Source organism: Carassius auratus, chromosome 17 (genome assembly GCF_003368295.1).
Source record: "Carassius auratus strain Wakin chromosome 17, ASM336829v1, whole genome shotgun sequence".
Classification (NCBI taxonomy): domain Eukaryota; kingdom Metazoa; phylum Chordata; class Actinopteri; order Cypriniformes; family Cyprinidae; genus Carassius; species Carassius auratus.
This window is the reverse complement of record NC_039259.1, coordinates 25,105,297-25,127,646: the sequence shown is the minus strand read 5'-3', so window position 1 is coordinate 25,127,646 and position 22,350 is coordinate 25,105,297. Positions and strand designations below refer to the sequence as shown.

The window sequence follows — 22,350 nt, the reverse complement described above, 5'->3', positions numbered from 1 at the left end:
CGTCGAAGGTTTTGTGCCGCTGTGCTCCCCCTTGAGAAAGAACCTTGTACTGCATATTGTACTGTGAGAATAGACTATAGAAATCCTGAAACACACATTCAGGAGATTCGCTTACATAGTTTACTGTACATTTATTTTGACTGGAGATTGATGTATTCATTGAAACCCAGCAAATCATGGCATTAGAGAGTAAAAAAAAGGAATAAACACTATGTATTAGGAAAACGTCTCAACTAAATTTTCAAGTACACATATCCAATTTTTTCCACCTTTAAAAATGTTGAATCAACCACAACACAAACCCAATTATATGAACAGATTTTATTCCAACAAATTATTCAAACACCTCCAAATAAAGAACAATAGCTACACACTAAGGAGAAACCCCACTACAGACTTAAGTGAAGGAAGAGCAGAACTGTGCAATGAAACAATGTTGATCAAGCTCAACAATTCAAACAGTCTGTTTGAAACAAATATGTGTCAGTTTAAATTCATTCTCCCTATGAAAAACTATTTATACCTTTTCACAATAAATGACATTTAAAATTCTGTTCATTTGAAGATGCACTTAACAGAGTCACAGGAATCTTCAGTGCAAACCTAAAAAATAAAAAAATACAGTTACTAATTTAAAAGATTACTCGTTAAAAAAGCCCACATGCCAAAAAAAAAAAAAATGCAAATACCATGGGTAACATTGGATTTTGTAAACCAGCTACCCAATCTGTACGTCTGCTGGTCATCCTCAGGTTGTCATCTGAAAAATAAATAAGCATTGTGAGCAAAATACGCCTGTAAGTAATTATCACCAATTTGATCCAATATGAAGAAAAATCAGGTACAGAAACACACACAAACCTTTTTCAGATCCTCCATCTTCTACATCTTTTATACTTTCCTCTGTGTTCAGCAGCATTTGCTTAGCTGATAAAACAGGAACTCCATCATCAGATTCATGACATACTTCATGCATTTCTAAATCTGAAAGAATTCCTGTAGGATCATCAGTAGTGACATCAGGATTTGTGTCAGCAGCAATCACATCTGCTCCATCAAGCTGATCATCCACTTTCTTTTCAGGTACACTATGCAAGTCACCGTTTTACTTCTGATGCTGCAATCTGATTAGCTCCATGTTGTTCTGCACCATGAGATTCAATTGTGTGCATATCCTCTGTAGAAACTGCAAGGCTCACCCTTAGTTTATCCTCTGAAACAAGTTGATAAGAGGTTGATATATTTAATTTTTCACAGGATTCAATCACCTCAGAAGGGTTCTGATCATTTTGTGCATAACCGCTCCAAAATTTTGTCATCAGCTCATTTACAAGATATTGTGGAGACTCAACATTAACATAATATGGAGGGCTGTTAGGATCAGTTGAAGTGTCAATGCCCTGCACAGTCAGTTTCAGAGGTTTATCCACTAAAAGCTCGTAGAAGGTGTCAACAGCTGCACCGTGCCAAGATCCCTTAGAAGGATCAAACCCTTCCAACCTGCACAGAAAAGCTTGAGGTGGACTTTCTAGCAAATCACAAGGCAGTGCCTTAACAGAGTCTTCACTGGTTTCAGACTCGTTTCCGAAGTCAACAAAAAGGACAGATACAGTGTTTGTGCATTTATTAATAACCTGCGCACGATACCACATCTGATCGTCACAGAAAAGAGCCAGGCACGGGCTTCCAGCATCCAAATCATCCAGATTAATCGGAGGTCTTTCACTCGAGTTCCCATATTCTTGGGCAACAAGGGTGATTTTGGTCAAGTATTTCAGAGTTTGAAAACTGGCACCAGAAGTAATCTGGTCCAACAACACTTGATGCAAAGACTTCTACTGTCTGCCCCAAAGAGACATCTGGTTTCTTGAAGAGCAGCTGGAATGTTTCCTTCACAGGTTCAGATACTACCGGTGATGCATTTAATTCTAAACTATCCCATTTGTCACTTGAATCAGATGTGATGCCATAGGGAGTCAGTTTCACTTCCCAAGTGATGCCATCTTCTTTGATAAACTTGCAAGACAGCGTGTTCTCACCAGCGTCACCAAATAATTTTTTGAAGTGAAATATCTGCTCCGTCATTCCCTTCTGCGCATTGAATCGATCATCTAGACTGCAGCTGCAGTGAATGCCGAACCTCGGGTAAGACAGCAGTTGCTCATCAAGTCGGCGAATTTGAAGGAGAGAAACAGTCGCCTCATTTCCAAAATCTATGAAACTCTACCTGGATCGTGCCATTTTCAGTCATGTCCTTTATGACAGCACGGTACCAGGAATCATCTTCAGGAAACATGGCCCTCACCAAACTTCCTTGTTGAACACTGGTTGCATGAATTTCATTGTTCTCTGATGGCTGATGGGAATTCAGTAGCTCGGTGAGGGTGAATAATGTATTCTCATCTTCTACCAGTTGAACAAAAAAACTTGTCAGGCTGTTGATGTGCGAAACATAAACTTCAGACACCTTGCCTGGTTCTATCATACGTAGAGGAAGATCTACAGCTTGAGGTAAACACTGCACTGATACTTCAGGAACCATCATGTTTCCAACTGCTGTGGTCAATGTTGGGCATGTAATGCTTTGCTCTTGGGTCTCGGCTGCAACTAATTTGTTTTGTGAAATCTGAGCGACAAAGCTATGAAGTTCAGGGTTTACATTATTTGATGCACCACCATTTAACTTCCCAGAGTTGAGAACATTATCTTTTTGAACAGTTTCAGAGCTTGTTACACCAAAACTTTCCTTTCCTGCAGTGGGTTTAGTTTTAGCATCCATTGTCACTTCACTACAAACTTGAGATTTGGGATCACACCAGTAATCTTTCATAAGATCATTAACACTTATCCCATTACATTCAACAAGTACACTATACTGAGGACAGTCCGGAAGGTCAGAGGACATGACTTTATTCTGAATAGTCAATTTTAAAGGTTCATCCACCAGAAGCTCAAAGAATTTGTCAGTTGCAGCATCACTCCAAGTGCCATCTACGGACCCCAAAACTTCTAACTGACAAAGAAATGCTTGTGGGGGAATTTCTAACAGCTTGGTGGGAAGGGATTTAACCAGGTTTAGGTCAAACTCAGACTCATTGCCATAATCTATAAAAAGAACAGAGACCGTTTTAGAATGTGTATTGATAACCTGTGCACGGTACCACAGCTGGTCAGAAAAGAGTGCCAGGCATGGTCCCTGACATAACTGATCTGGCTGAATGGGCTTTGCTTGACTAGAGTTTCCAATTTCTTGTGCAAGCAGGGAGATTTTGTCAAGATCCTCTGAGTTTTTGAACTGGCACCAAAAATAATTTGGTCCAGCAATAGATGAAGCATATGCGTCCACAATTTGTCCTTGAGTTACAGCTGGTTCCTTGAATGCTAAGGTTTCTTCATTGTAGTGCAGTTGGGATTTGGTTTGAGCACCTGGTTTGAGAGTAGCATTAAACAAAGGCCATTCCTCAAGATCTAAACTGACAATCCAAGCAGAAACGTCCCCTAGGATGAACTTGCACCGAATTTTCTTCTCACCGCTTTCACCTGCTGCTTTTTTGAAAGTCATTATCTCTTCCTGAGTCCAATCTCTTTTTCCTCTTCTACCATCTTCAAGTGTGCACTGAATACTGAACCTGGGGGTGTTGAGGAACTGCTTGTCCAGTTGCCTTATTTTAACGGGCAAGAGTGTTGCCTCATTGCCAAAGTCAATAAACTGCAAATGAACCATGCCATTTTTCTTGTTCTGAACAACAGCACGATACCAGGCACCATCAGCAGGATATTCTGCTACCACCAGGTCACCTGACCGCAACAGGTCTAGTTCAACTTGTGCATCACTTAAAGGAGCAGAATTAAGTGCATCAAGAAGAGAAAATATTTCATCTTCATCACTTGTCAATTGTACAAAGAAACTTGATGGACTATTACAATGTGAAACATAGATGTCTGAAACATATCCTGCATTCAACGTTTTCGAGGGTAGATCACTGAGCTTTGGATAATGACATGACACTTGCTGCTGTAAAACATTAGGCCTAGCTCTACTGTGTCCAGTCATGTGACTAGTAACAGCCTGTAAGTTTTGTTCCAATGTGCCTTGAATAGCTGGTTTTGGGACTTTCTTGGAGGTCTTCTCATGTGCTTGTGATGTAGTGTTGAAATTGCGTCTCACGGCACTAGATTCCATGCCTTCTAAGGACTTGTTGAAATTATGAGCCTTTTCCAATCCTCTGCTGATGTTAGACCCATTTCTTTTAGACTTTTGGTTCCACTGCTCTTTAATTTTTGAGTTGAGGTTGGTTGTCTCATCATACATCTCCACTGATAGTTTGCCTGAAGAATTCTGTTTAACAATCACAGTGAACATGCGGTCTGTAGTGTTGTTTTTAAACCACTCATTAAGCTCACATTGCTCAGGTAATGTTACATTGAAAAGTTCAAACTGAACAGCCTGAATGGGAATGGATGCAATTGCACTAGCTTTCGGAGGAAGTGGCAGAATATCAGATTTCTCCAAAACCACCAGGTCACCATAGTCTACGAATTGGACGAGTATTTTTGGATTCATCGATTCAATTTGTCCTCTGTGCCAGAGGCCATCAGCATATTTAGCAAGACACATCATCTTAGGGTAAATTGAAAACTTTTCTTGTGTTGGCTTGCAGCAGAGTTGTTCAATATCTTTGGTAATTTTCCTAACTGTATCAGTATTTTCAGCAAAATGGCCATAGAACTGGTTTACACTTTGGACACAGGTTATTTGAACCTGCTCATTTGCACCCACTTTAGTTTTGGGTGGTGAAACAACATATGATTCGTTCTGAAAAGGTGGAGCTGCAGCACCATTTGATGAATGACGTCCCTCTGCCGGCTGTAGGTTTTTTCCCATTTTGGAAGGTCTGGCTACAATGCCATCTTCAAGAGAATCAGAGCACTTGGCTAAAGCAGCTGAATTAAGAGAACATACAGGCACATTTCTCTCATACATATATTTGTGTGCCACTTTGCTTAGAGTCTTGAGAGTTTGGTCATCACAAGTCCTCTCAGTTACTGACAAACACTGCTCTCTGTGGCCAAAAGTGTTGTTCACTTTCCCATTGTCATTTCCATAAAGAGTTATATAATAGACACCCTCGTTCACACTGTGATGCTCAAATTTCCCAACAAGGATTTGATCCAACACAACAGACTTCAGATAATCTATCTGTTCGGTCCTCCATCCAATGCCTTTGTCAATGACACCATGTAGAGAGCATGCATAGGTGACAACTGGCAATTTGAAGAACCTTGGAGATAAAGGTCTGATATTGCAAAGTTTAACAAAATCTCCAATTCCATAATCCACATGAAAGACCTTAACAACATCGGAGACAGTGCTCTGCTGAAGTACAGATCGATACCACTTGCCATCACTGCCTTTGGTTGCACATGGAGACCCATCATACAGCAGCATTGGCATCTGAGCAGAGAAGGAGTGTTCATAGTATTCATGGAGCTGATCGTTTAATTTCTTTAGCTCTAGTGAAAAGACACGCAATTTGCAATAGATTTTCAATGGATGAATAACTTGTGTCACAGTTATGATCTCAATAGTTCCAGGCAACAACTCAGGACACAAGTATTGATGCAACTTTTCAGGGTCACTGGCATGCTCTTGCTGACCATTTGTAGCATCAAGGTCAGACTGTATGAAAGGGTTTCTTCTTGGAAAATGCAGTGAATGGATTACAAGGCTTCTGAAGTCTTCATTAGGCGTCTTTGTAGCAAATCCAAGTTCATACATTTGTTTGGATATGCTTGGAATGTCAAGAATGATGATTCTAGATGGCATTAACACATCCTGAACACACCCAGAGATGTCTTTCCCACACAAAGATCTAATGAACTTTGAAGCAGCCACAGACCATGCACTTTCAAGACACAGAGGCGATACATTGGCCAGTATGCAAAGCTCTACTTTGGGAGGTGGACTGCAAAGGTTTCTTGGACATTTTGTCAAAACCTCACTTGAGGCCCAAAGCAATTTACCATCGTCAATTAGGAACAACTTGTATTCATGTTCAGACTTTGAAAGTATCCTTGCTCGGTGCCAAGTTCTGTCTTCATACACTAAGCAAACTTCTCCAGGTTTGCCTTCAAAAGTATGGTGGCGCTTCCTAGGGACTTCAATGTCTTTTTTAAGTTGTTGATATGCTTCCCTGGTCTCTTGCCCATTATTTAAACTACCTCCAAATTGTACCAAGACAGTTTGTTGGTTTAAATTGACTCTTGTGATCTGAACAGTCATACTGGATCCAATTTTTGGCAAACTGGGAATTGAACACATCTTGGTTGAGAATCTGGCCTCTCGAAAATGTTAAATAGCAGAATTATAAGGAGAATCTAGACAGAGAGAGAAAAGAGAAAATAATAACATTTTAACAGTAATTAACTCATCCTGTTACTTTTTAATAAAATGAAAAAAATCTTCACTTGGGCTTCTTTCCAACATTAGATAAAGCCGTATTTTGTGTATTTTACTAAAAAATAAGAAAAAAAGTTGAAGGTTATGTAAACAAATAAATACTCATTCAGTGAAAACAGTGATGTTTAACAGAAACTATTCAGGAAGAGCCTTTATGCAAAATGTAAATACTGGCAAGGATATAGGCCCGTTGGACAGTACACCTAAGTATCTTTTACAGCACATGGCAAGACACATTAGCTTTGTTTGGACTTTGTACACAGACTCAACTAGTCAAACTGATATTTGTAGTCGCTTTTTTTCCTTATAGCATTTAATCAATTTATGTCATCTGTCAGTACACACATGGTCACTAGATGAAAGTCAATAAAAACAAAATAATGTCAGACAGATCTTAACTTCCATATTGTGACATGCATTTTAGTGTAACATTATTTCAAAAGAAAAACTAAAACAAATGTAGGACGAGGACTTAATGAAACATGCATGGATGTATTGTTAATTAGATCTACAGCATGCATTTAAAAATATACTATGATTTCAACTGTCAACATTTGAAAAAGAGAAAGACATATTAATATTTTGTTCAATAAAAAAAATAACAGCATGGGCTTGGACATGAGATTAAGTACAGTAAATTAGAATTGTTTAATTAATAATTAGTCCTTAAGGCTCTCTTTACATTAAACTATTCATTTTTAGTCAATTAAAGAAATAAACACAGCCCAAAGAACCAAATGTTTGTTAACCTGTTGACAAGTGCAGATGAAAAAAAAAAATGCATTATTAAGCAGTGGAATAGAAATCTAACATTAGTCTAAACGCTAGAGGGGAAAAAGTAATCAAAAACTAATTGAGGATTCAAACTACAAACTATAGGCTACAATAAAAGGAAGCCACACATCTGTACCTGCGATCAAGAAGAAGAAAAAAAAAAAACAGACATCACAGAAGCTAGAAATTAAATTGATTAATTTAGCTACAGCCCTTGTCCTGAGCTAGATGTGTGGCTTATTCAAAGGCTCATGAACCAAGCCCTTAGCTTTTGAACCCAAAACCCGTTTAAACTAGTGGATTCGTCCTCCCGCTCTTAACAAACGATTAATTCAACGAAAACTTACCAACGTGAACTTCTCCCCATCATATACACAAATGATTTTGCATGACTGATGTTCCAGCGCTTATAAAGTAAACTAAACACAAACGCACTTCAAAAAACTCAAACGGATGTTTTAACGAATCAATCTGGTCTACGTCAGTTAGCGCGGTCACGTGAGGAACGCACGATTTTAATAGTATGTAACATTACGTGTGTTGTCTTTTAAACAGTACGTTTAAATATGTATGATCATGTAAAAAAAAAAAAAAAAAAAAAGTGGTTTACAATTAATTAAAATAAGCCAATACAAAGTTTTTATTATTTAATTTTGTAAAATGTTTATTACATTTTTATTTATTTTTTTTAAAAGTTTTCCGCAACACAAGTTACATTAGCCACAACTTTCATGGACAGTTTAAAATAAATAAATAATAACAATGACTTAACCAATGTGTGTAGGAAATTCACTGTAAAGTACTAAAAATGAGTTTGATAAAAAGGTTAATGTGGTAATTTGCCATAAAATTTTTCTACAATATTCTACGACGTTTATGGACATTATGCAGCATAATAAGCACTGCTCAGAAGTTTTACAGTCATAGCAGGAGGGTGGAGTTTGTTGAAGTTGTGCGCCAGTCAACCAGGAAGACCTCAAGAAGACGCATTCACTTTCCAGATGCAGAGGAAAGGGGTAAGCACAATCAGATATACATGATTCATGTAATAGATCTTACTTTTATTACTGTCTGTACACCTGTTCGTTTATGTCAGCTGAGTGATGTCATACTGGCATGTTCGCGAGAGTATCTGTTGTTCCTCTCTGCGATGCAGCATCTGTGCTTCAACTCTCACGCATCTGGCGTGACACTCCAGATGCGTGAGAGTTGGCAACCCTGCCTTTATAATGCATTTCAGTGACAGCTTCTGACATCAAATGCGAACTTTCTTGCTTGAAATATCATGTTTCATAAAACTCTGAATAAGTGAAACAAACTGTTTGACAGCACGTTAGAAACGCTTCAAGATGCATACGGGTGTGTTTCTGTGCTCCTTTCTTCTAGGCTGGGCATCTTTCAGTCATGAGTAAGAGGAAGTCTTGTGTCCATAATGTTGTAAAACCTTCTAAGACTCCTAGGACAGATGGCAAAACACATGTTCTGGATGATGAGGAGGATGAAGTCCAGCAAGATCAGTCACTCTCTGCTTCGGTCAGTTTAGTGATTTCATGAATGCATAACATACCATCACTAAATGTTGTAGTGTCAGTTCCGGTTCAGATAACATCTTGTGCTGTTCCAGAGTGTGGGAGACATCGGCGTGATAGAAAGTATCACTTTGAGGAACTTTATGAGCCACCATTTGCTCGGACCTTTCGAATTTGGACCAAACGTAAACTTCATTGTTGGGAACAATGGAAGTAAGTTTTTTTTATTATTATTATTATTATCATTTTTTTAATTGGACTGAATTAATAAAACATTCATGATTTAAACTACCAGTCAAACACAATTTTGGAACTCTTGAAAGCATTTAAAATCATTTGTGCCTACATATGAGATGTTTAATTAAAAAAAAATGGTCTTGGAATCAAATTAAAAAACTGACCTACAATTTGCCAAAAATCAACACTATAAAAAACACTGAAGATTCATCTAAAAATAGGAAACCTCTATGCTAGCTTGTCCTATACTAAAATATAATTCACATCTGTTTTTATTGTGTTATACAATAATTATCGTGTTAGGTGGCACAAAATGTAAACATTTTTGTCACGACTACTTGTAGCAACTATCTGTACACTGAAATGCAAATAACTACATGTATAAATAGTATTTAACACTATGGTTTAAAAAGGCTAGTATTTATTTCTATATGTTCTTTATTTTTAATATATATTTTTCTTAAAAAAAAAATGATAAAATGTGTTGTTTGGCTGGATGCTGATGGAAAAGTAAACAGAATACTATTGCAAAATACTTATAGCAAATAATGGGTCAATGTGTCCAAAAGTATGACTGCTAGTGTATAAATAAATGTTTCTCAACATTTTTGACTTCAAGAGCCCTTCTATCTAAGCTGATTTACACCTCGGGTACTCCTAAAAATACAACTATTCATTAAAAAACAATAAATACGATGTCAGTTTAATGGTGCACTTCTTTATTTTGTAGCATTGTAATTTAGATTATGGTAATATAACTAAATTCAAATCACTGTAAGATGATTTTTAGATTTTTAGACAGGTATAAAAACATACTCTTTTCCAGTGCACTGTATGCATTTTTTTTATGCCAATCTAAGCTGGGAAAAGTGCCATTCTCACAGCTCTTATAGTGGGTCTTGGTGGAAAAGCAACTATAACCAACAGAGGAACATCTCTGAAGGGCTTTGTCAAATATAAAGAGAGGTTCGTATATTTTAGAATGCACTAGTATCACTTCATGAGATACTTTTTATTTTTCATGAGATCCTTTTGTTTCCAGTTTTGCAGACATTAAAGTGAAATTAAAAAACAGAGGGAACGACTCCTATAAAGGTGACATTTATGGAGACAGCATCTGCATTGAGCATCGGATCACAAGCGACGGTTGCAGGACTTGTAAAATCAAGAATAAAACTGGTAATATCAAGACTTACTCTCAGTCAGGTTATTTCAGAAATAGGACTTCCTCGTATATATTTAGACTCTCTATTTCTAGGTCATGTCGTTTCCACAAAGAAGGAAGAGTTAACTGCTATACTAGACCATTTCGGCATCCAGGTATTATTGGTGAAAAACTAAGTAAGATATCAGCTCATATGACTTGCATGCTTTTAAGTGCAATCTTTTAGTTATTGAGAAGTAATTATTTTAAGTTAAACATCTAGTTGTTTTAGTATTGATGTTGCATAAAGTAAACCACACAAACATGTAATCGATTTATTTCTGTTTCTGGATTAATGTCATATTACAGGTTGACAATCCTGTTTCCGTGCTGAATCAAGAAATGAGCAAACAATTCCTGCATTCAAAAAGTGAAGCAGACAAGTACAAGGTGATTTATTTTTCATATATGTGACCCTGGAGCACAAAAGCAGTCAGAAAGTTGCTGGGGTATATTTAAAGCAATAGCCAAAAATACATTGTATGGGTCAAAATTACAGATTTTTCTTTTATGCCAAAAATCATTAGGATATTAAGTAGAGATCATGTTCCATGAAGATATTTTGTATATTTCTTACTGTAAATATATCAAAACTAAAATTTTTTCAATTACTAATATACATTGCTAAGAACTTAATTTGGAGAACTGTAAAGGCGATTTTCTCAGGATTTAGATTTTTTTGCACCCTTAGATTTCAGATTTCGGCCAAATATTGTCCTATCCTAATAAATCATACATCAATCGAAAGCTTATTTGTTCAGATTTTAGATGATGTATAAATCTCATTTGAAAATTACACTTTTTGGTCCTGGAAACGCATGCCATCAATAACTGAAGCAGTGTTGTATGGCTGTTCACACTTTTTTTTCCTTAAGTTTTTCATGAAAGCAACTCTTCTGGAGCAAATGAAGAAAGACTACATTCACATCAAGCAGACTAAAGCCTTGACTCGCGAACAGGTGGAAAGACAAGAGGAGGTGATTTGTTAATTCATATTCAAGCATCATTATTAGTGTTTCTCATACTTAACCACCCATAATGCCTGTTTTACACATGCACTCAACACTAACATCACACATTGGCTGTATCTTTATACTTTTAGTGTCTTAAAGATCTCAGGCAGTTGTTTTTGCAAAAGAGAGAAAGATTTGAGCGCTTGTCATCGCTTGACAATATGAGACAGACTCTGGAGGACTTGAAAAAGAAGATGGCATGGTGTTTGGTACGTGATTTAGTGCTTCATGCAGACGTGTGAAAAGTCACTTGCGTTAGAGAGTCTTTGTTCAGCAGTGTCTCTGTTTGTTTTAGGTGAGAGAGAAGGAGAGACTTGTTGAACAACTGATGGAACAAATTGAAAAAGAAGAGTCTAATCATAAACATGAAGAAAAGCTGCAGCTCTGTCAGGTCTGTGTGTTCAACTGTATTGATCTGGCAGAACTATGTTTGTATTATGGTACATTAAAACTGTTTTTGTTGGGTTTGAAAGACGTGTCTAATGCTCAGCAGATCAAAAATTGAAGTTGCATGAACTATTTTCTCATTTCATTCATTTCTTTATTTAAATATATTCCTGTGATGCGCAGCTGAATTTTCAGCATCATTACTCCTGTCTTTAGTCTCACATGATCCTTCAGAAATCATTTTAATATGCTTATATGGAAAAGCAGACATCTTTCAAAAACAATATAAATCATAATTATTATGTTTTTGAGCGGCAGTGTAAAGTTTTTAACAGAACAACACGACTGATAGTGTCATATATGGTTTTTAGTAGCAGTTAAACTTCATTAGGTGAAGTGTGTATCGTCCAGATGTAACATTAGTCGATCTGACTTAAAAACTTATTTGCTTTTAAGAGCAAAGTTACCACCGCTGAAAAGAGATTGCAGGACATTCAGAAGAAGGTTTGCATGAAGCTGCATTAATTTTAAATTAAAACATGCATATCTCTTCAGCTCTTTACATGTGAGCAACATTCGCTTGTTTGCAGTGTTATATTATTATTAAAGGAATGTCACCCAAAATTTGTTATTCTATGGAATATAAAGAGACACATTTTGAAGAGCGTTTGTGCTTCTCTTCCCCAAGCAGTTGAAGGCATTAAGTGACCAGAGGTTATCATGCACAAGGACAAAAAATCTGCATAAAAGAGGATGATTCAACTTTTCAGGAACTGATAACCTAAATAACGACAGAAGACTTAAAATATAGCTTACACATTTGGTGCAGATTGTTTGTCAGCTTGCAAAAGCGTTTATTTTGGATGCGATTAATCGTGATTAATTGATTGACAGCACTAATTTTTTGACATGAAATACAGTAGAATAAGTAAAATAAATATTTAGCATTTTGAAAACTGTTGCCAAAACCAGTTGATAATGATGAGAGTAAAATGTAATAACTTAAATATAAACCCATCTGTACATGATCTTGCTTTCAATAAATTACAGTTTTAGAGTTTTTATCATTTTTTGGAAAGCATGGAGGAAAAAGAGCATCCAGGTCTCTCTGGAGTCCAGACTGAAGAGAAAGAAGCAGCTAATGGCCAGCAGATCCAACAGACTGAGACGCTTTCATTTCTTTATTTAAATATATTCCTGTGATGCGCAGCTGAATTTTCAGCATCATTACTCCAGTCTTCAGTCTCACATGATCCTTCAGAAATCATTTTAATATGCTTATATGGAAAAGCAGACATCTTTCAAAAACAATATAAATCATAATTATTATGTTTTTGAGCGGCAGTGTAAAGTTTTTAACAGAACAACACGACTGATAGTGTGATATATGGTTTTTAGTAGCTGTTAAACTTCATTAGGTGAAGTGTGTATCATCCAGATGTAACATTAGTCGATCTGACTTAAAAACTTATTTGCTTTTAAGAGCAAAGTTACCACCGCTGAAAAGAGATTGCAGGACATTCAGAAGAAGGTTTGCATGCTTCGAGAAGAGCAGGAGCGTCTGGCCGAGGAGAGCTGTAAGATGAAGAACGAGATTAAAGTCAAAACGAAAGCAAAGAAAAATCAGGAGGTGAGATTTCTTTCTTTTCTCTTTCTGTTAGTTACTGTTACAGAGTTTTTGCTCCTGCTCACAAATGTACTTTAATATCTCGAGCTATGTAATAGCTGCATTAATTTTAAATGAAAACATGCATATCTCTTCAGCTCTTTACATGTGAGCAACATTTGCTTGTTTGCAGTGTTATATTATTATTAAAGGAATGTCACCCAAAATTTGTTCTTCTATGGAATATAAAGAGACACATTTTGAAGAGCGTTTGTGCTTCTCTTCCCCAAGCAGTTGAAGGCATTAAGTGACCAGAGGTTATCATGCACAAGAACAAAAAATCTGCATAAAAGAGGATGATTCAACTTTTCAGGAACTGATAACCTAAATAACGACAGAAGACTTAAATATAGCTTACACATTTGGTGCAGATTGTTTGTCAGCTCCAGTCATTTGCTATCATTGGATGGAAAAGAGAAGTGTGAACCATCTCATTTTGTGTTGCATGGAAGAAAGAAAATCATATGGGTTTTAAAAAGACCTGATGGAGAGTAAATGATTGCATGGTTTTAGTTTCTAAGTGAGCTACTGCTTTAAGTTGGCAGATTTTATAAAGAGGGTTCTTCTTGATTTCTAAAGAGTTTGTTTAGATTTTTAAAGTGCCAGTTTTTCAGGTGGTTTACTTCCGCGCTGAGAATAAGTTGAAGAACTTAGAAAAGGAGCAATGCCTTCTTCAGGACCGAGTTCACAAAATAAGTCATGGGTGAGTCCTTTTGTTAAGGGAACACCTCTAATTTTAGGCTGTATATGTTGATAAGTTGTTTAACATCATGCTGTGTGTTTGACTTGGTTGAAAACGTGATTTAAGTAACTGACTACGTAATTTGATGAGGTTTTTAGCAGTGGCAGAAGAAGCCATGAGTCTGAGCAAGCACAGCATCAAGAAAAAATATCTGCCTTCAAAAAGCAGCTGGAAAAGCTTGAGGACGAGTCCAGCGCTCTGAATCAAGAGATCAAGGACAAACAACAAGCTCTGCTTAAAGGAAGAGAGGAATATGATAAACTGAGGTAAAGTCTGACAGCTTTACTTCTTATGGCAGGGACACAAGGTGTATGCAAACATGATGGCCTTTAATGTCATGTGGCACGGCTTTGACTTGAAATCTAGCTAAAAAAAAAAAAAAAAAATTAGTACTGTCCAATGATTATTTACTTCCAAAATAAAAGTTTTTGTTTACATAATATATTTATGTGTACTGTGTTTATTATGTATAATATTTTGAAACTATTTACATGTGTATGCTTCTATATATATAATATATAAACATAACATATTTTTCTTAAATATATACATGCATGTGTTTGTATTATGTATTAAGAAATAGTGTTATGTATTTAAAAGCGTTTATTTTGGTTGCGATTAATTGTGATTAATTGATTGACAGCACTAATTTTTTGACATGAAATACAGTAGAATAAGTAAAATAAATATTTAGCATTTTGAAAACTGTTGCAAAAACCAGTTGATAATGATGAGTTAAATATAGACCCATCTGTACATGATCTTGCTTTCGATAAATTACAGTTTTAGAGTTTTTATCATTTTTGGAAAGCATGGAGGAAAAGAGCATCCAGGTCTCTCTGGAGTCCAGACTGAAGAGAAAGAAGCAGCTAATGGCCAGCAGATCCAACAGACTGAGACGCTTCGGCGATCAAATGCCAGAATTGATGGAGTCCATCAACAAAGCCTTCGCTCAGGGCCGATTCATCAAGAAACCTGTGGGACCTATAGGTGAGAGGCCTTCCGTATCTCCAGATTATTCACACAGAATTACTCCTAATCTTGTTTCCAATCTTCACCAGGTGCATGCATCAGCCTAAAGGATCCCAGTTTAGCCGTGGCTGTGGAGAGTTGCGTACGAGGTTTAATTAAAAGTTTTTGCTGTGATAATTACAGGGACGAAAAAGTCCTGCAAGGACTGATGTCCTCATACTTCCCCAGAGGCGGCAGGCCTCAGATAATCGTGTGTCCATTCACAGACAGAGTTTATAACCTGCAAGGCCGGTAAGAAATGTCCAGAAATGGATCCAGAGGTCTTATAAGGGTACAGTAAACATGATGTTTCTACGTGTTCTTGTCAGTGGAGTCCAGCATCCTGAGTTTCCATCTGTGCTGGAATGCATCAATATCGAGAACCCAGTGATAACAAACTGTCTGATTGACATGAGGGGCATTGAGAGCATTCTGATTATCAAAGTAAGTTGTGAAGTAATAGTAATAAGTAAAAGCATTTATAATAATGTGTAACACAGGGTGCACATGTCTAAATAAAAGACCTTTTTTGCATTCAGCTGATTAAGAATTGAGTAAATCTGTTTTTCATTATAGTTTAATGTTCAAAAGTTTGGGATTTTTAAGGCCAGATTTACTAAACAGGGCAAATTAAAAAAAGTGAAAAAGAACAGCATTTGTTTAAAATAGAAATCTTTTGTAACCAACAACACTACAGTTAAAAAGCTGGGTCCATACATTTTTATTAAACTTATTTATTATTATAATTTTATTAAATTAATAAATTATTTTATTCTGCATTGATATGTTCAATAAAAAAGTGATAGTAAATAATTATACTCTTAACTCTTAATTCATCAAAGAGTTCTGAAAAAAGTATCAAAGGCTAAAAACATTTTTTCTATTGCACAGCCTTTTAATAAATCAGCATATGAGAATGATTTCTGAAGGATCATGTGAAGCTGAACACTGTAGTAATGATGCTGAAAATTCACTGGAATAAGTTATAGTTTATGTTAAAAGTATATATAAAAAGATAAAATGCAGTCTATCTATATATTTAATTTTTAGATATTATTTCGATATTTAAAATGTATATTGTTTTTGTTTTTAAACAGGAGAACGCTCGTGCGAGGAAGGTCAGGGCGACCCCCAAAGAATTGTCGTGAGGCCTTCACTGGAGATGGTGATCAGGTCTACACCAATCGCTATTACACAGCTGAACATGAAGTACTGGCCCAGTATCTTGGTGGAGACCCAGAGGCAGAAATACGGCAAGTGTCTCTGTTTGTACCTGGAGCAAGTTAAAGCTGGCGCAGTGATGATAATTCATGCAAACCCTTGTGGAGCCCAGTTCTTTAAGGCATGATCCGAGGCAGTTATACTTGAATGTACTGTATGTGTTTATCTCTACTGATTTCCAGTCTAGTGGACTCCGAGCTGGAGAACAATCGGGCTCAGCTTTCACGGTTCCAGCTTCACTTGGGCTCTGTGAAGAAAGACATTCAGTTCATGGAGGAGAAGCTGCGGAGTGTCATCATGGCCTGCAAAAAGAATCAGGTATTATCATATTATCATATCATAGAGTCTAGATTCATGTCCAAACATATCTGAATACAGTAGTTGATGCTGGCTTTAATTGCTCTTTTTTAGGAAAGTATAAACAAGGTTAAAGCTTCCATAACCGAACTTAAGAACACTGAAGAGGCGCATGCTGAAGACGTCAGCTCTCTGGTGACTTCTCCATCAGTTTTACCAGGCAAACGTTGATGTTTATTGTTTTTTGACATGGAATAATAGCGAATGTCAAATGTACAGGAAGAAGAAGCAGAAGAAAATGAACAGAAGATGGAATCGGAGAGGAGAAATGTGAAAGAGGCCCAGGATGAGTTAAAGAAACATGAGACGGCGCTTATGAATATTAATCAGAAATATAATGATGTGAAAACTAAAGTGGAGCAGCTCTCAGATGAGAAGGAACAACTGAAGGTGAGAGACAGCGCTGGACGATCAGTTCGCTCAGCTCAGATTAAATATTTTACATTTGAGATTTTAATATTTACATTTTTTGGTTTCTTAAAAAAAACTGTCAGTGGTATATCAACTACTACAGGATTCCCACAAATTCATGGAACAACCTGGAAATTTTAGAATTGTCATTTTATGCTATATATATATATATATACACCAGTCAAAAGTTTTTAAACATTAAGATATTTTATGTTTTTTAGAGAATTCTCTTTTGTTCACCAAGCCTGCATTTATTTGATCCCAAATACTGTACAGCAAAAACACTAATATTGTTAGATATTTTTATTATTTATAATAATTGATTTATATTTTAATATATTTTAAAATGTGATTTACTCTTGTGATGCACAGCTGAATTTTTATCATATTACTCTAGTCTACAGTGTCACATGATCCTTCAGAAATTATTCTAACATCCTGATTCGCTGTTTTAGAAACATATATTATTATTATTATTATCATAATAATAATCATGATAATAATAATATTTAAAACAGTTGAGTACATTTTTTTCCAGGATTCTTTGATTAATAGAAATATCTAAAGATCAGCATTTATCTAAGATAGAAAGCTTTTATTAACATCATACACTATACCATTCAAAAGCTTGAATTTTTTTTTTGAATTTTTTTTGGGGGGGGGTTATAGAAATGTTATACTTTCAAATAAAAATACAATAAAGTGATAATAAAGACATTTATATTGTAAACAAAATATTTCTGTTTCAGAAAAATACTTTCTATTCATCAAAGAAACCTGAAAAAATTATTCTCTGCTGTTTTCAACATGATGACGATAATGAATTATTTTTTCTTTCTTTCTTTTTTACCAGCAAAGAATATAAGAATGTTTTCTGAAGGATCATTTGACTGGAGAATTGATGCAAAAAAATCAGCTTTGAAATCACGGTTATTTTACATAGCTAACATATTTCAAAATTGTACTGTTTTTGCTGTACTGTGGATCAAATAAATTCATGCTTGGTGTGCAGAAAAGTCTTCTTTAAGACACATTCAAAACACACACACACACATAGTGTTTATTGGAAGATGGATCTGTCTTGAATAGGAGGAGCAAGTTAAGGCAGAGGCTGAGTGCAGTAAACTTGATCAAACCTTGAAGATCTTAGAGAAGAAACTTGAGGATCATCAGGCTACTGTTCAGACCATGAAAGAAGATCTGTCACTCAGAGAGGAAGAAACACAGGCAATCACTCCTTTTCATATCATATAATCTCATATAGAAAACTCCTTAATAAGAAAATGTGCATATTATTTTCATCCAAAGAGCAGTATGATGAAATCTTGCACTTGCTCATTGTTTGTTGCTTTGAAGGATTGGGAAGCCAAAGCCAGAGCCATCTGTCCTGTGCGACAGCAGGTATATCAGAGTGCCAGAGGCATTGATGCTGAAATCACACGCCTGCGACAAAAAATCAGTACAGAAGAGAGCAGCCACGGAGACAAGGAACGAGTTATCAGGTGTGCACAGCTGGTTTTATTCTATTTCCTTTTTAAGTATTAAAATTAATTTTCACTATTAAAATTATTCGGACTATAAGTCGCACTGGACTATAAGTCGCATTCATTTAGAACCAAGAGAAAACATTACCGTCACCATCCGCGAGAGGGCGCTCTATGCTGCCAGAGATGCTGTTCAGTGTAGACTACAGAAGCACTGAGCAGCATAGAGCGCCCTCTCGCGGCTGGAGACGGTAATGTTTTCTCTTGGTTCATGTCAAATTAATTTTGAGAAATAAGTCGCACCTGACTATAAGTGGCAGGACGAGCCAAACTATGAAAAAAAGTGTGACTTATAGTCCGGAAAATACGGTAGTTTAGACTTGGCTCAGCTGTTATAATATTTTTTATATTTTATATTTTATTTTTAAGAAAGGTAGTTTTGACTGTTAGCTTATTTTCATGTGATATTTTCTTTTACTATGTTTTTTTATTAATATTAATACATTTAATTACTTTTTTTCCACTCATTTTGACTCAGTTTGGACTCAGAGAAGCATGTTAGAGATTTAAAAAGCATAAATGTGAAGCCTATATTTAATATAGCTGAAATAAATGACTGAAGAATATATATTTTTAGAGAGTACGCAGAGGCTCACAGTAATTACAAAAGCAAGTCCGGCCAGCTGAGGGATCTCAGGAAGTTTATTGATCGTCTGGACCTCATCATGACTGACCGTCAGGACCGATGCAAAATAATGCGACGGTAACTTAGCGTAACAACTGTACGTAAGAGTTTTGTTTCTGTTTAAAAGGTTTCCACTCCTGTTCTTCAGGTTTGAACAGTCTGTTTTAAATCGTGTTTCCAGGTCACTTTCTCTGAGGTGCAAGCTGTACTTCAACGACTTCATGATGAAGCTGAACTGCTGTGGCTCGATGATGTTCGATCACAGCAATGAAACTCTGTCCATTTCTGTAAGCTACCTTTTTGATAGAGGCTGCAATTATTTTATCATAAATACAGTTAAATTAATAATATTATGAAATATTATTTCAAATGCCGATTTGCTGATGAAAAAACATTATTATCAGTTCTGACAACAGTTGTGCTGCTTAATATTGTTGTGTAAATTGTGAATATATTTTCAGGATTCTGTTGTATACCTAGCGTTAAGTGAGTACACAACCATCCTTGGTTCTTTTGTGATGTATGTTGCTTGTTCGGCTCAGGTGAAACCCCCCGGTCAGCAAGAAAACAACGTCAATGACATGCGTTCCCTGTCGGGAGGCGAGCGCTCCTTCTCCACCGTCTGCTTCATCCTGGCACTCTGGGAGATTACAGAGTCGCCCTTCCGGTGCCTCGATGAGTTCGACGTGTTCATGGTGTATACTCTTGCCTGTATGATTACTTTACTGAAGACATTTGATATGTCAAACATTAGTATTTTACATATGAAGTTTTTTTTTTTTTTTTTTTAAGGACATGCACAATCGCAGCATTTCGATGAACATGCTTGTGGAACTTTCAGAACGTCAGCATCAGCGACAGTTCATCTTCATCACCCCTCAGTCCACCAGGTAGAATATACAAGTTATTACACGTTTTATGGTGAAACTCACTGAAACCTGTCTAACTGACCCTAGTGGGGGTAAAACTAAAATGTGTATTTTCATACCCTGCATCTGTGCATTTGTTAAACTATTGTTAAAAGTATTTTTAATGTAAACAACTAATTTTGGACCTAATGTACTTTAATTATGTAGTGCTGAGGTTCAACTAAAGATACGCTTAAGCATATTTGATTTTGCTAAAGTGGAACTATTGCAAGTAAACTTTAAATATCTTGCATTTAAAGACTGATATTTTACAGAGATCATGTAATCATCAATGGTGATATTAAAACACATTTTAGGCAAAATATTAAGAAATGTGCATTGAGCAAAATTCTTTTTTAAATACTAAAAATAAAGTGTAATATGTCGATTTGAAGTATACTTAGTTTGAAATAAAGGTATTTTAAATTATGGCATAGTTTTTTGTTGTTGTTATTGTTGTCGTTTTTAATTATGGGAAACCCCAAAAGCCAAACAAAAATGATAAAGTTACAATTTTTGTAAATTAAAGTCATCGCCATCGTGTTGTTTTTGGACATTTTATTTAAAAATAATTTTTAAGAAATTAAAATGTGTGTATGATTCCCGTTTTAGGACCATTACTGTGTTTGAATTGTGATAATTAAAGAAAAAATTTTCATTACTGTAATCTGGACACTTGTGGTAAATTTCCTCCTCCTTTTTTTTATGCAAATGTGCATAAATTCAGTAAAACAAAAGTTATCATTATGTATACTTATCATTTTGTGCTGAATATGACCAAACTTGAACGTTTTTTGTGTGTGTGTGTGTGTGTGAGATACCAAATGTCCAATCAGAGTAACAGCATTCATTTATCTCCTGTCCTCATAGTCACATTTATTCAGGAAGGAAATGCAAATGGTTTGTAGACCACACACCCCAAAAGCAGCTTTCTTATTGACTCGCTGAGCTAGTGCTTCGTTTGCAGACATCAGTTGATCAAATGCAAAATTGTGAACCCAGTAAAAGAGAAACTGTTCTTTGAAGTGTTGATCTTTGCCCAGGGCCTTGTTTGTTAAGGTGTTAACTCAGAGATCAGAAACACCGTATCCTCACACAGCACTGAATTATAGAGTCAATGTTTTTGGATATAGACATTGATGTTTCTTTGCATTATCTTTCAGCCATCTTTCTGATAGTCCCCATATTACGATCCACCAGCTTGAGGATCCAGAGAGAGAAGCAGAGGAGGAGTGAGATTGCCTGGAGAGACTGTACTCAAAGTGTGTAAAGTTTACATGTTTATTATGCATTTGCTTTTATTTATTTTTAAAGAAGTTTTATGGTTCTAGTTCGTCTGCGAAGGATGTTTTAAAAGCACAAAGTGTGCGCCTATTTTGTGTTATTGTGATGTCCAAGCCATTTCATCAAGTTCATTTGTTCTAAAAAAAGAAAAAAAGGAGACTCAAGGAATAATTCACTTGATAATGATTTTTTTTTTTGGGAAAATGTACTAAGGCCATCCAGTAATTGGATGAGTTTGTTTCTTCATCGGAACCAATTTTGCATCACATCAGTTGCTCACCAAAGATCATCTGCAGTGAATGGGTTGCCGTCAGTAATCCACACAACTCTGGTACATCAATTAACGATTGCAAAGTGAGAAGTGTGTGTTTGTGGGAAAAAAGCACATCAAGACATTTTTAACTTCAAACTTAGCTTCAGCTAAAATCTGAGTCCTCTATACGTACTGTAATATTAATTTCTTAAGTGAAAAAGTCTGAATCAGGATGGAAATATACACAGATCAATCAAGGTTTACAAGTGAAAACAGTCCAAAACAAACAGTTATAAAACTAATATGTTGGTGGATTTTGACATGAGAGGACAACAGGAGATGGACTTTCTCACTGAAGGAAGCGTTATTATTGATTATGGAATTGATGGTTTGAAATTAAAACACCCTAATGATGGATTTGTTTCTTATAAACACACATCTTTTGAGATATTAATTGATGGATTCATTGCCTGGATCACCATTGTTTTGATGTTTTTATCAGCTGGTTTGACTCTCATTCTGACGGCACCCATTCACTGCAGAGCATCGATTGGTGTGCAAATGATGCAATGCTACATTTCTTCAAATCTGTTCTGATGAAGAAAGAAACTCATCAACATCTTGGATGTCCTGAGGGTGAGTAACTTTCCATTTTGGGATAAAACTTCCTTTCGGTTTCCAGCTGTTAGCATCTGCTCATGACAGTTTCAGCATGTTGAGAATT

At 36.0% G+C, this 22,350-nt stretch overlaps 2 pseudogenes; one reads left to right on the top strand and one right to left on the bottom strand.

The window, feature by feature from the left end:
* Positions 1 to 306: 306 nt before the first annotated feature.
* Positions 307 to 7,713, bottom strand: LOC113117718 (tudor domain-containing protein 6-like; annotated as a pseudogene).
* Positions 7,714 to 8,176: 463 nt separating this feature from the next.
* Positions 8,177 to 21,620, top strand: LOC113117717 (structural maintenance of chromosomes protein 6-like; annotated as a pseudogene).
* Positions 21,621 to 22,350: the final 730 nt, after the last annotated feature.